Source organism: Caloenas nicobarica, chromosome Z (genome assembly GCF_036013445.1).
Source record: "Caloenas nicobarica isolate bCalNic1 chromosome Z, bCalNic1.hap1, whole genome shotgun sequence".
In the NCBI taxonomy this organism is placed as follows: domain Eukaryota; kingdom Metazoa; phylum Chordata; class Aves; order Columbiformes; family Columbidae; genus Caloenas; species Caloenas nicobarica.
This window is the reverse complement of record NC_088284.1, coordinates 57,584,269-57,599,438: the sequence shown is the minus strand read 5'-3', so window position 1 is coordinate 57,599,438 and position 15,170 is coordinate 57,584,269.

The window sequence follows — 15,170 nt, the reverse complement described above, 5'->3', positions numbered from 1 at the left end:
ATATATATACCGCTCTGACAGGCAAGCTGCCTCCCCCTGAGAATGGACTTGCCCACGCGGCTATGGCCACCGCACGCAGCGGGGGAGGAAGGGGGTTTGCACATGCTCAGTTTGCTGTGTGGCTGCGTCGCTGGGCGCGGTGGGTCAGCTGCGGAGCGGCTCTGCCCGGGGGCAGCGCTTCCCTCCCTTGTGCCCCCGTCGCGTCCGTTCTTGGGCAGCGCAGCGCTAGGGCCGGGCTGGCAAAGGCCGCCGCCGCTGCTGCTGCGGCGGGCGGTGGCGGCGGCGGCCGCGGCCTCCCCACCCGGCCCGGCTGGGTGTGAACCGTATGGGCTCGCTGATAACCCCGCTGCCCCGTCCGCCCCGCCTCACAGGCCGGCAGCGCGCTCTGGGGTCGTCGTCCTCCCGGCCGCGGTAGGCGAGGCGAGGCGGGGCGCGGCGAGCGTGTGGCGCAGAGCGCGCTCCCGCAGGCCGGGCGCCCGGCGGCGCGGAACGGGCCGCGTGCGGGGGCACGGGCTCCCCGCGGAGGGGAGGGTCCGGGCGGGTTGTTCGGTTCGGGAGCCGAACCAGGGGAGGCAGCGGGACTCGGGGCGAGCCGCCGGCGGGGTGTCCGGCCCTGCCCACAGACCCCGTTAGACTCGCTCTCGGGGGGGGCGACTGGCTCTGGCCAGTCCAGCAGCCTTCGTGCCGTGAGAGCCGAACAGCCACAGCTGTGGCTGTTCAGCAGCAGTGACTGGCAGCTGCCACATCTCAGTCCTCTTACCTGGAAAGCTGCATCTTGCGCTCTGCGCCCGTGCGTAGAAATAACGATCATTTCTTCCTTGGTAGCACTGGCTTTATCTTTCAGAAAAGGTTACATCCTTCAGAGCACAGCAGATACTTAGGAAAAATCTGAGACTAGATTTTTTAAATTTTTTTTTTCTTAACGTTATAGCAACGAACTGTAATTGCTTTAAAAAACTTACTCTGATTTGCCACCATACTCCCATCTCCTTTTGTGTCATTACCCTGTTAGTGCAGGGATTTCTCTGGGAAAGTGTCAAGACAGAAGTGCTCATCCTGTGTTCACTCTGTATACTTCAAGGAAAGTGAAAGGTACCTCAGCATTTCCCTTCTTTTGCTTCCCAGTTCCAGTTGTTCTTCATGTTGTAACTGTTGATAAATCTCTTTAATATTTTTAGCTGACTAACATTTTCTATGGCCCCAATCCAGCTCAAATAAATTGAGTTTGCATGCATTCAAAATAGCATTTTTGAGTGTGAAAAATGTATGTAATCTGCCTAAAACAGCATACAGCTTGCCAGCAGACAGCCTGTTTGTATCAGTGGCATATATGCTGCTGGGGTCTGGAGTCTCATTCAGCATTGCTGTGCTGCATGTAAGCATAATTGTGTATAAACACATATCTATATCTAGAAATACCACCAATGTCATTGAAGTGAATTTCTAATCTTTCCCTCTTCTAGAACACACCTGCTAATTTTACCGGTTTGATACAAGTCACAAAAATATTTCTGGACTGCTTCTAATTCTGTTAGCTAGCTTTCAATGGGGGAAAACAGTGTAAACACCTGTGACTTGTGCTTATATCTAACTACATTCCAAGTAAATAACTTCTGAAAATGGGGACTGTCTTGAGAAACTGACTTATATGTCATACTATAAAATACTGAATGCTACCAGTTTATGGAGGCTGTGGACACAAACTATTTTGTATAAGAAGGCTACATTTTTTTTAAAAGTTATTCTGCCTCAAACTTACTCCTTACTTTTTTCCTTCCCCCCGCCCCTTATGCCAATACCTCCCTCCCTGGCCCTGTCATTTTCATGCTAAGATTTAAATTAATTACTTCAGTTCGATTAGCTTTGACTGCCTTAACAGAATCATTATATACATAGCTGTAGCTGAGCAACAGAGTCGTGGTGGTAGTATATATACTTACGAAGGAAAAGTGGGAAAGATGTCCTAAGTATGTTACTACTACTGCATATATTCTGTTTGGCTCTTTCCCAGCCTATAGAGAATAATGTCGCAAAAAGAATTTTCAGCATACTTCCTAATGGAAATGTCTTGGATATTAAATCCAAATCCTGAAGTTGTTACATAGTTGCTTAACTAATGACAGACCACAATAGTTGACAAGGTGACCACATGGCCATTAGAGTTGTTAGTTTATTTCAGCTGAAGAGCAAGAAACAAAACAAAACACCTTATATTTTCCAAAATATGTTTCATCCTGATAGTAATGAATGATGCATCTGGTTATAATTGATATTTAAGGACATACATATTTGTGGGGTTTTGTTTTTGGTTGGTCGTTTGTTTTTTAATGAATACATCTTTTCAGAAAAAAATGATGATGTTCTTTTGGTGTCCACAAGATGGCAGGCAATATCTTCTTTCTTAGCGTCTGTAGGTTTGGGCATAAGGTTTACAATCTTCTCAGTAACAGAGAAGACCTTGCGAAACAGTCAAGGAAGTATGTGTTTAAGAACTGTGTGGTTAGGTAATTTCACAGAAGTCTAACTGATGACTTTTATCTCATTCTATCAAATAGTTGTGAAGTTAATAATCAGTCATCATGATGGGTTGCTGTGATCCAGCTAAAACTTAAGCCATCCTTGATACTAGACATGTTTTTCTTTTGTTATTAATTGAACCTAGTTCATATTGGAGAGGTGGATCTTGGATGAGTAGAATTTAGTTACCTGTACTAAAATTTAATAGTAGTCATGTTTCTTCCGAAAGTGTCATCAAATTTTAATTATGAGCATGTCTGCTAGGATCGTCAGCCGAGAGAAGTGTCGTTTGATAGTTTATACCTGCAATGAGAAAACTCAGGCAGCTAGGAAGGAACTTCTGTTCCCTGCTTATGCTCCTCTATCTACCACTATTGTTGTTACTTAAAAGTGTTTGAATATTTTTCTGGTTTACACATACAGCTGTAGAAACCAGGATAAAGAAAACAAACCATGTGTTATGTCATCAGTGTAGGGCCTGTGTCAGGTTACCTGACTGAATATAAGCTCGTCATACTAACCAAAGTTTCATGCAATGCAGAACATACACTGTTCATCTTGTTTCATAGTAAAACATATGCCTGTATCACATCACAGCCCTGTGCCGGAGTCCCTGTCTCCTGCTGCCATGCTGCAGAAGGGTGCATTCTTAGGCATGGCTTAAGGTGGGAGCAGGGATATCCTGTTTCCTCCATGTAAGCTGGAAAAAAAAAAAAAAAAATATATCTATATAAGTCTTCTGGATACTGTGATGTTGTAGGGCTGTCCTAGCCAAGCTGGAAATTCTGGTTACACCAGGCTTGGTAAAATATTCAGGAGGTGACTCAGAGAAAAGACTACCATGCAGTAAAACTAGTAGCATTTTAACCAGCTCCTTGGAAGTTTCCATTCCCAGCATGACAAAACTCGCATTGATTCAAGAGTTCAGTCCAAGGACACTCTGGCATGCCTTACTTTTAGTGGTCTGAAAACAGGTGATGAAATCAGAATACAAAGATACATACAAAACACGCTTGCAAGAATGTCTAATAAACACACCTGCTTTTAAAGTATTTTTTTCTGTATTTGAGTCTGGAATAGCAAGCAACAGAAGCTTTTTGTCTTGCTTTGTTTCTACAGTCTGAAGTTTTGTTCTGTTCGAAAGGACCACATTCTTCTAGAATAAATAACTGCAGATTAATGTGATGGCTAACAAGATTACATTAGGTTACAGTGAAGCAACAGATAGTATCAATGTCTGCATAGTAAGGCATAGCTGATATTATCTGCTGAACAGCTTCTGGTAATTGTAGAACATTCTAGTACCTACAATGTGTATGTTACTAAATTATGCGTGAGAGACAAAGCTTGTTTGATTACTTACTGATGCAATTTAGATATTGCAGAAATAGGACATAAAGGTGTAGAGCTTGATGCTTTTTGAAAGCTTATATCAATGTGTTCAATAATTCCTTCATCTTTTGAATGACTATTTCTCTTTTTAGTGCCATTTCTCCACACTGAAGCCTCAACTGGCTTCTTGAAAAATGCACAGCACTGCTTTCAACTAGCTTAACTGCACTCCCTTGTCTCTGCACAGTGTTGTATTGTGCCACGTGGACATACTTCATGGTTGGGGCTTAAAATTCTCTAAATTTTGAAACTGCTGAAGAACCCAAGCTTTTTTTGCAAAGAGCCTTCAAATGTATTTTACAGCCCTCTCTACTTGTCTGTTTTTCAGAAGTAATTTAATATGTGTCTTGGATTAAATAACTGTGATGTAAATGGTCCTGATTAGGCTGAATCATAATCATATCCACCTCAATGTCAGGTATATATCACATATTTTTTTTATAGCTACAGCTGATGTAGATCAAAATGTTTGTGACCAGTCTATCACTTATTATAAAAACAATTGAATCTTTTGATTTACATTTCTACAGTGCTACAAAATGAAAGATACAACACAGCCTGATTAATGGTTTGGTACAATCTTCAAGGGGCTTTGGTAGCACAGGAAGAGTAGTACAGGGCAAGGCATCTCAGGCAGCTTCCACCATTGAAGATGATGAAATAAGGCTCTTATGTATTTGAGAGTATGTGTTCCAAAATACCTTGCATTTCTGAGCAGCCAACAGAGATTGCTACCAGGAATCCCACAATGAAATGTAGAAGAACGAGACTGGGGATCTCAGTGAAGTAGGTTAGAAGTTTACTGTGTTGTCATGAGTTGTGCAATGCCTTGCAAATGAACAGATGTAGGCAACTTGGAGGTTAGTGTCGAGCTATTTCTGATCAATGTTCCTGCAGAGATGGTACGTAAGAAGCAATAATATGTTACAGAAGATAGTTAGCTGAGATCTGTTAAAAAAGCCACAAACAACTGCATGAGCAATGGATTTTTCATCTTGCTAAATGTGATAAAAACTAGGAATAACTTCATTTCAGATTTTGATGAATCTGAATAAATTATGTTTCTGACGAGTTGGAAAGCGAGAAAAATAGATACCAAAATGTTTTCTGACCTAGAGCTTAAGTACTACCTGATTCTTAATTCCCACTTTTCATGGGGAAGAATAGAAGGCAAAGATGCTAAAGACTTACAGAAAAGGGCAATCTCTCAGAGGGAAGAGCCTGTTGGAAGGGCATAAGCTTAAGTGGGAATGAGTACAGAGATAAAAGGACCAAATGTTTGATGCTTAGGAGATTTCAAAAGTTTAGGAACACTTCACAAAAAAAAGTAAGCCAGTTTATCAAAACTGTCTGTCTTTACTGCAAGGACTGGTTTCACAATGACATAAAGAATGAAAACTTGAACAAGTCGCCACTGGACTAAATAATGGAAGTTGTATTTAGAAGTGCTGGGAAGAACAGTACCCTTTCAAAACCACAAGAGACATATTAGCCCAGTGGTAGATTTTCTTTTTTATGTCCAGGAATATCTTGCATAGGCCCTCACCTCTATTCTCTTTATGGAAAGCTGAAGAAGCTTTGTTGATTTTCAAGCTACAACGCGGGGGAAGCTTTTTCATCTATGGAACAGCATCAGAAAGAGCAGAAGATGAAAATGATTGGCCTAGAGACTGAGATTGCAGGGGGGAGGTAATGAAGGAGATGGCTGCAATGTTTTCCCTGACTCGTAATTATCAGTTTTTAAGATCATTTTCCCTTCGCTGGGCTTACTGTTACACCTTTGTCCACACACTAAGCAACGGCTGAGCAAACAAGAAAGGTTCTGGTGAAAATTTCTCACCCATATCAAGAAGCAACGTGTTAAAGAAGATAGTAGCCCTACTTCAATACTTAGAATTGAACTGTTAAGTCAGATTCTCTTCATCATGTAACTCCCTCCAACTTCTTGGAAGTTAAAACCCTTTCACCATATTTTCTTTCTCCTTTCCAGTTTGTTTGACTTTTTCCTCAGCAGCATACAAACTATTGTGTTCATACCATGGCAAAAGTGACAATGATGCGTGTGCCACAGAGTTGAATCTGGTGAGTGAGAGATGCCTGACACAGGACTGCAAATGAGGAGAATATGTCCTTTGGCTCAAGCATGTTATCTGGTAGGTTATATCATTACTTGGAAGTTTCTACTAAATAGCTTTTTGTAACTGGGATATTAGCCTTATTCCATCCACTTTCGCATCACCAGTTTGTCTCACAAGGCTCCTTCCAACGTGACACCTGCTCTGCTTTTTTCCTCCAGTAAGACCTGCTGGTTTCCAGTGAGTTTGTTGGTGAATGATGGAAACTGACTGCTGGTAGTGATACGGGAAGCTAACTCACATGCCATATGTGAGGTCTGACAGAGCTGCTCTCCAAGCTGCTGCTGGGTCATTTTGTTTTGCCCTAAGACTAGCAAGGCTTGCACGATCTGAATAATGTAACTGGTATGTTTGTTGCTAAATTAATTACATTGTGGAAGCACTGTGTGCGTCTCCCTCAGTTCTCCGAATTCAGCTGCATCCATCAGAAATGGTAGCAGTGACGATTTGTTCATTGGAAGTTATTATATAATTTAAAAATCACTTCTTCCCTGCCCCTTCCCCCCCACAACAAACAAACAAACACACAACCAACCAACAAAAAAATCCCAAAGCAAACAAACAAACAAACCCAAACCAATATGGTTTTACAACTTCCGTTATTCTACTTACTTTTTCAATTATATCCTGAGTTGCAGAGGTTCAAAACAGCCCATCTAACGCAGTATTAGATTCATGTGGAGATGTTCTAACCAGTTTTTCTGCATTATTAATATCACTACCTCCTGCACTTGAATTGCTCATTTTACCCCACACTGTTTACTTTGACAAAGAAACAGCAGTGAGAACCTATAATTTATGCTACAAAACAGGTTGAGCAGAAGATTCTGTATAACCCACTTTACATTACGGAACTAATTATCCCCATGAACTCAGGATTTTTCATAGCCATCATCAGTATAGTATCAGAAGGTTTAATAGGGAGATTCATATACTCCTTTGTCGCTGAAAAAAAATAAAACAGAGATTAGTAAATACCCTCATGAATTTTGGCAGCCTTGTACTCGTGTTTGGCAACCAGAATGTCCTAACCTGCAATGGATATTTCGAGGTATTGGAAAAGTGTGAGTGAAGATTTGTGAATGAAGAAGAGCATCAAATTCTGGGGTGGTTTGAATAATCTTCCACTTCCTTCTTGGACAGAAAAGAAGAAATACTCTGTTTAGTTTTCAGATTATATTTTCTTACATCAAACCAGCGACTTGAACAGTCATTAACTGCCACAAGAGGTAAGTAAGAAGGTGACACAAAAGCATTCAAACTGTTTTGTCTGATGTTAGAGCATATAAAAAAATTGAGCAAGCTGACATTTTCTTCTTCTCTTAAAGAGAAATCAATCCATGGAAGAGAATCTGTACGAACATCTGTATTGAACTACACTTTTGTTTCCATGCTAAATATTTAATACACTTTTATTGCCCATAGTAGGCCTGTTAAGTAGAATATAAATTTCTGAACCTGTTGCCTTTTGGAGGAACTTTGTACTGAATGACCCAGATGTTCAATGTATTCTGAAAAATCTTTGAGAAGAAGCTGTGAAATGTTTTTTCTAGCCTTTCGGTTCACCGCACTGTGGTATTCCTGGCAGCTGACTCCCCGCATCACTCCTGGACAGGCAACTTGTAATCCTCAGAAAGGTCAAGCTAGAAACAAAGAAACAAACAAGCAAACAATCTGAGGATAATGCTCATACATAAGAAACAAATGTAACTTCATGAGGTGATTGGTTTCGCTGTATCTAGTTTCACTTCAGAAATACATAAGCCCATGACCTTATTAATTTCCATATGGGGCTGAGACTTTGTATACATAAGGTTCAGATTCAGTGTTTGTGGCCTCACCCAATTCAGTGGGAACACTCAGGTATGCAAGTTTTTGTCAGTGTGAATGGCTATTACATTTGGTATCTCCCATTTGCTGTCACTGCAGCCAGGTGGAGAATAAACAAGGCTGGATGTGGAAGTTCAAGGAAGATCGGTACCTCTGTCTGTGTTGGAATTCAATCAGCTTATCTGCTTTTTTTGTAGCTTTCTTATAGACTTGTTCCAACGGCATGGATTAGTGAATTAATAGAGAAAATCCTAACAAAAGGGCGCTTCACCTGGGCGTTCAGAAATGCTGCCAAGTTGCTATCAACTTCTTTATGCTGGTTGACTAGTTTTTGAGTGAATGTCAACACTATATTTAAACAAAGAGAATATCAATATGGAGTTGAAGGCCCATCCATTTCAGCCCTTAAAATATTGCTAAATTAGACAATTACTTGAGTGTTGTCCTCCACTTTCTTGACAAATACTTCTGCTTAATTATTCAGAATTTCCAAAGTTAAGGTAATTAGTTGGCATTATATATATATATATATAAATTTTTATTCAATCAACTTTCAGTCCTGAACCAATTTCCAAAGAATCAAGTCTGATACAGAAAAGGTTCTCTAATGTGATCTTGGTTCATTACTAGAACCTCAGTATGTTCAGCATTAACCGATGTGATTAATACCTACCACTTCACAAGTAGAATGTGTAATGCAGTATTTTGCTGTGGCAGGAATTAGGATTTTTTTTCTCTCTCTTTTTGACTTTGCTTTCAACATAGCTGTTGCCGTGCATGTACAGGAGAGGAGAGAAACAGGACGAGTGATATGTGGTTGGTTCTTTATTTCCATGACGACAGCAGACCAGTTTCCCAGAATGGTCTATCAATAGCTTAGGCATCTTTGTACAGAAAGTTGCAGCAGTATGCCAAAGAAACAAACTGTCAACATGGGACTTTACTCTGAGCTTTAAGTGAGTATTTACATGTTTTGGGCTCAGACCATAAATTGTCATGAACATGCATTGAGATATGACACAGAAGGTGGCTGCGAGAAGCAAAGGTTGCAAAAGGTTTGGACAGTCATGTCAATGACTGCAGCAATGCAATATCTGTATCTCTGCAGAATGTTTCATCAGTAAACCTCAAAGCACTTCGCTGAGGAAATAATTTCCCTCTTTATTTAATTCAGAAATTATGGATACCAAAAAACCCTATACATCAGGTACTCTTTCTTCTTGGTTCACATTAGAAACAAGTGTTTGCAAAGGCATGGCTCCAAGTTACATTATTAGAAAGAATTATTTATATTTACTTAAGTGCAGTTTTTCAGCTTGAGATAACCTATGTTTATTTCTCATTCCTTTTCTGGCATGGTGCTAGAAAAGAACAGGCTACAGGTCTTCTCACACAGAAGTTTTTTCATGTCATTATTGAAAGTACAGTGATTTGCTTGAATGATTTTCTCTGCTGTATCGATTTATAATGCTACAGCTTGTTGGTGTCTGCTTGAATAGAGATTTTTAGCATCACACTTGTTTATAATCTTAATTTTCCTTATTTTAGACAACATGCAGAAGAAAGTACTGTCTCAGATTACTGGATTTTTTTTGGTAAATTAAAACTTAAGTCCATTGATTTCCAGTGCTGGTTTAAACCCTTTTGGTGAACACCATCCTAAGGTACAGAGAGCAGCCAAATGAAAGATCAAACAACATTAGCAGTAAATAAAATCTCAAATAAATGGATTAAATTAATATATGTGAGCCAGGAAGCCTTTGTGTAGGACAATGGAGTCTTTTTGAGGATGCACTTCAAATCTTCATATGTGGATCTTGAAGCAAAATAGTTTTCTTCAGAGTGGCAACAATCCTACTTCCTAGCAGAACTATGGAAATGACTTTTAGGCATGTGCCAGCAAGCTGGGACACAAAATCACGTCAGAATATTGTTCATAGTATTTTTCACTATGAAACCTTTTTCCATATGATAATGAAGCCCCCTGAATCTTGCTTGGAAATCAGGCTTGTTTGCTTATTTTTGTTTTAGATCTATTATTTTTATATTAATAGAGTTGTTTCACTGTTTCGAGAGGTTATCAGCAGTGTAAGAATCCTCCGGACTTCTCACAAGGAAGTATGTATGGTATTTTTCAAAAGTTTCTTTATTTTGAGGACTCAAAACCTTTTAAGAGAACAGAGCTGCTCTTGAGGACATACTACAGTAGTGAGAGCAAGAAATGAAACCCTTTCTCACAAGGTTTACTTGTAATTCATCAAGAGATAAATACTTCCGCTTTTTTGATTGTTTTTTTTTTTTTTTAATATTTACATTTACCTCTGCCACAAAACACCACCACCTATGAACACTACATGATAAGACTGGGCTTAGGAAAAAAAAGACCAATGGAAAAAAATTCAGAGAGATCCAGCAGGAATTTTGTCCCTCAGCAAGGCTCAATGGAGCTGCTGAAAACAAATATAAGAAGAAAGTTGGTTTGTCCTGGATATTCAAGATTACTTTAATAGTTGATACATAAGTGAAACTATATGTTTATCAGACTATACTAAGGAAAGTTACTAATTACTTTTGACCTAGAAAGTACGAAACTTTTAAAAGGTATCAGGTATGAAGAAGAAACTTGTGAAGTTCTTTTTGAGTCCTCAGTTTTATGGGCAATCTTGAAGTCTCAGTGAACCTCTTGTTCAGCATCTGAGACAGACATGAGACATTCAAACCTGAACAAATGCTTACTCAGAACCCAGATTTAAACTTAGAATAAAAAAAGGAGTGGCGAATTTCAGAATGTAAATTGACTAGCCTGTAATTAGGACCCTGCATTTACCCTCCAGGGCAGAACACTAACGAACTACATGACCAAACCACTAACTCTTGGGAACATAAAGAAACAAGACAGATTTGGAAACTTAGATGTGCAAATCAATAGGATGGGTTTGGAAAAGGCACTGTGAAAGACTGTATAAAGTGTGCAATAAAATACACATCCCAATGGTACCCATCCTTTTGATGGAATTGCTACGTTTCCAAGAACTTGAGGTATCTACAAAAGCCTGTGGACAACAATGAAGTTCCGAATAAAAATGGAAGTATACTCTTACTCTACAATACACCAGTACTGATTCTAGGGACTGTTCAACAGGCAGTTGTATCTAGTAATATGAATAAAACTGTTGTGAGTTATGGTAATGTGCAGTTTGTATGATTAGGTGATGTCTAAGCTTACAGTAAAATGACAAGCAATAACTAGACCATATAATGGGACAATTCTTGCTATAGGTTCATGTGTACTAAATATACAAGTTAAAGATAATCTTGCATTGCAGAAATCATGCAGCTGCCACCTAGTCCATGTAGGGAATTATGTGGATGCCACCTCAACAGGGCTTGGCCCTTGGCTCTTGCTCAAAGACAAGCTGTGAATCCACGGAGTAAGTAAGCGGTTTATTTATCCGACATGCAGAGCAGCTTGAGCTGGGTGCCTCCAAGCATGGACCCCATTGGAGACCATGTACTCCAATAATTCCCTTATGGATTTCCCAGAGTGTACCACCTGTTACCCAGTCCTCAAGTCCAATCACTTCATTCAGGTTGGTGGTTTTTTATTGGTTTTCTTGGTCACTGGGCTGGCCTTCTGAAGTTACTACCTTCCCTTGGAATTGTTTCCTTGGTCCTTCATTCTGCTAGCATGTGCCGATGTCGGCTAGTTTTGTGATGCTTTATCAAAAAGTCTCCTCTCAGACAGCTCTTGCAGCCTAATGCTTCAACTACTTTAGCTTCTAGTGCTAAGTAAGGCTATTAATCCTAATAATTCTCAACACTTGGAAATACGCAGATTGCAATTTACTTAGGGAATGGAACACCTAGTCCACTAATGGAAAATATTTGTCTATACATTTTATTCACAGCTGACATAATAGAAAAGAACTCTCACAGGAGTACTGGAAAATGCATGTGTTCAGTTCCCACACTTCTCCAGTTTCTCAAGAATCAGGTACTTTTATGTACGTGTCGTACAGACAGACTGACTGCCTAGAAGGACAGAGCAAGACATTCCGTTTCCAGCAGAGCAAATTCTGGTAAAAAATAGCCTACTTCTTGAAAAATATTCAGCTGATCCCAGCTAACAGAGCAACCCTGCTATAAAAAAGGAATACACAATAACAGTTAATGTACAGTGAAAGTGTAACTGAAAGAAAATTCAGAAATAATGGAAGTACTGCCTATTTCACAGAAAGTAGACAAAATGTCATAAAGTAATATGTGGAAGTAATGAGTAGATGTTGAAAGCCTGATGATAAAGAAGGACCAAAGTAAAGACAAGAGGCTAATGCTGTACCTATAAATAACATCTAAAGTAACTGTAGGTACATGGTCATAAGCTGGCATTAATTCATTTGGATATGCTAGAAAAAAAGTGTTAATATAGGATTATTTTTTCCTTTTGTCTAAAAGTAGCAATACCAGACAATATAGCACGAGGTCATATTGACTAGGTATGTTATACCAAAACCCCTGAAGTCTGCAACATCAGCAAAATGCAAAAAGGAATCTTAGCACCAGACAACCAGCTTATGTAACAACTGACAACAAAACACTCACTGTAAAAATATTATAACTAAATCAAAGATGCTGCTCTTGTAATATAGGATCATGTTTATCTAGCAAAACAGGAACACAAGGGACTATAAAACTGTTTATAGTGGAATTTTCCTCACAGCTATAACAACAGACTACCCTCAACAAAGGGAAGAAGGAGAAAATAAATGAACCAAAATGGAAAGTTTTGGCTATTAAATAAGTCCATAGTTGATAGAAAATCAAAGGAAAAGCTTGAGCAGAGCATTACAGATACACAGTCTGCAGTCCTTTCAGAAGAAGCCTGCACTTAGAATACCGTAAAGCAATTATGACACCAGGCTCATAATTTGAGAGATGTTTCAAAAGTGTAGAGGAGAAATCAAACCAACTTAGACATTAGATCAGAGTTCCCAGTGTATACATACACATATGTGTATGTGTTCATGTATGGATGGATATATGTATGTATGTCTTCATATTTTCATATGTAATATTGGTATTGATTTATTTTTTCCTTAGGAGGGGGGACTTTCTAAGATGATGCTTTTATAAATAAAATTTGGAAAAGTTTGAAAGGTTGAAGTTTGCCTAGCTTGTTAGTGTTTTAGGAGGAGCTTGACTGATTCTCACTATGGTTAAAATACTGGATTTGCCAGGCCACGCCAGACTCCTCCAAAAGAAGCCAGCAAGAGAAGGAATCCTTCATTCCCTGTGCGGACATGTTAACGCCAAGACTGCTTCTCACCTCTTCCGTGCAATCAGCAAGTTACACTTTTTAACTGGATCAGAGTAACAAAAAGTAACCTAAGTGTTTCTATGTGGTTTACTTGGCAAGGTTAGGGCGGTGGAGTGGGAGAAGAGGCCAGGGGATGCCTTGTGCTGGACACAGCTGGTTCCAGATGGCTCTAATACAAGACACAATGCCGGCCGAAGCAGAGCCTGTTGGTGACAATGGTGGCATCTCTGTGATAACATATTTAAGAAAGGGTAAAAAAGGCTGCACAGCAACTGTGAGATAAAGGAGTGAAAAAAACATGGGAAAGAGAGCCCTGGAGACACCAAGGTCAGTGGAGAAGGAGCAGGAGATGCTCCAGGTGCTGGAGCAGAGATTCCCCTGCAGCCCGTGGTGCAGACCATGGTGAGGCTGGCTGTCCCCTGCAGCCCATGGAGGTCCATGGGGGAGCAGAGACCCACCCACAGCCTGGGGAGGACTCCACACCAGAGCAGGTGGATGTGCCCAAAGGAAGCTGCAGCCAGTGGACACCCCACAAAGAAGCAGTCAGCTGGTAGGAGCTGTGGGCTGTGCGGGACCCATGCTAGAGCAGGCTGTTCCTGAAGAACTGAATGACGCTGAAGGACCCACACTAGAGAGTTTGTGAAGGACTGTATCCCATGCGAAGGACCCATGCTGGAGCAGAGGAACAGTGTGAGGAGGAAGGATCGTCAGAGGAGCTGTACCACAACCCCAATTCCCCATCCCCCTGTGCTGCTCAGGGAGGAGAAGGCAGAACAGTCAGAAATGAAGGGGTGAAGTTGAGTCTGGGGAGAAGCCAGGAGGGGCTGGGGGAAAGGTGGTTTTAGTTTTGTCATTGTTTCTCACCATCCTACTGTATTTTTAGTTCGCAGTGAATCAAAGTAATCTTTCCCAAGTCAAGTCTGTTTTGACCATGATAGTAATTGGTAAACAATCTTCCTGTCGTTATTCCACCCCTTGAGCTTGTCCATCTTATTTTATCCTCCCATCCTGTTGAGAAGGCAGAGTAAGAGAGTGGCTGAGTAGGCATCTGGCAGCAAGCCAAGGTCAAACCCACCACAGCGGTACAATGAGAGGCCCATAATTTACCCAGTATATGTTTTACAGTTAATTTTGGCTGCTCAAGGCTACAGTCCACTCCACGCTGTTTTCAATTCTGTAATCAGTACTAACTGCCAGCCAGCATCTTGGAAGCCGTTTGTGCTAGGATGGCCCTGATCAAGCAGTACTAACATAGTTTATTCATATTAAACCTATTTTAAACTTACCTGAAAAATCTGCCTCTTAAAAAGCGTGATGATTTTGTATAAACACACAATGGGTAAAATGAAAGAGTATTTCTGATACATATTATACATACTTTGAGGAAGAAAACATGACCTTCCCTTATTAACTTCAGGCATGTGCCCTGGCAGCCAGGAGGGCCACCCGTGTCCTGGGTGCATCAAGCCCAGCATTGCCAGCCGGGCAGGGAGGTGACTGTCCCGCTCTGCTCTGCACTGGTCTGGCCTCACCTGCAGCACTGCGTGCAGTTCTGGGCAACACAGGATAAAAAGGAGATAAAGCTACTGGAGAGTGTCCAGAAGAGGCCTACAAAGTTGGTGAAGGGTTTGGAGGGGAAGCCGTATGAGAAGCAGCTAAAGTCACTTCGTTTGTTCAGCCTGGAGAAGAGGAGGCTGAGGAGAGACCTCATAACAGCCTACGGCTTCCTCACAAGGGGAGGAGGAGGGGCAGGCACCGAACTCTTCCCTCCAGTTACCAATGACAGAACCTGAGGAAGTGGCAGGAAGATGTGCCAGGGGAGGTTTAGGTTGGACATTAGGAAAAGGTTCTTCCCCCAGAGGGTGCTGGAGCACTGGAACAGGCTCCCCAGGGAGGTGTCACAGCCCCAAGCCTGACAGTGTTCAAGCAGAGACTGGACAACGGCCTCAGACACACGGTGTGAGCTGTGGGGCTGTCCT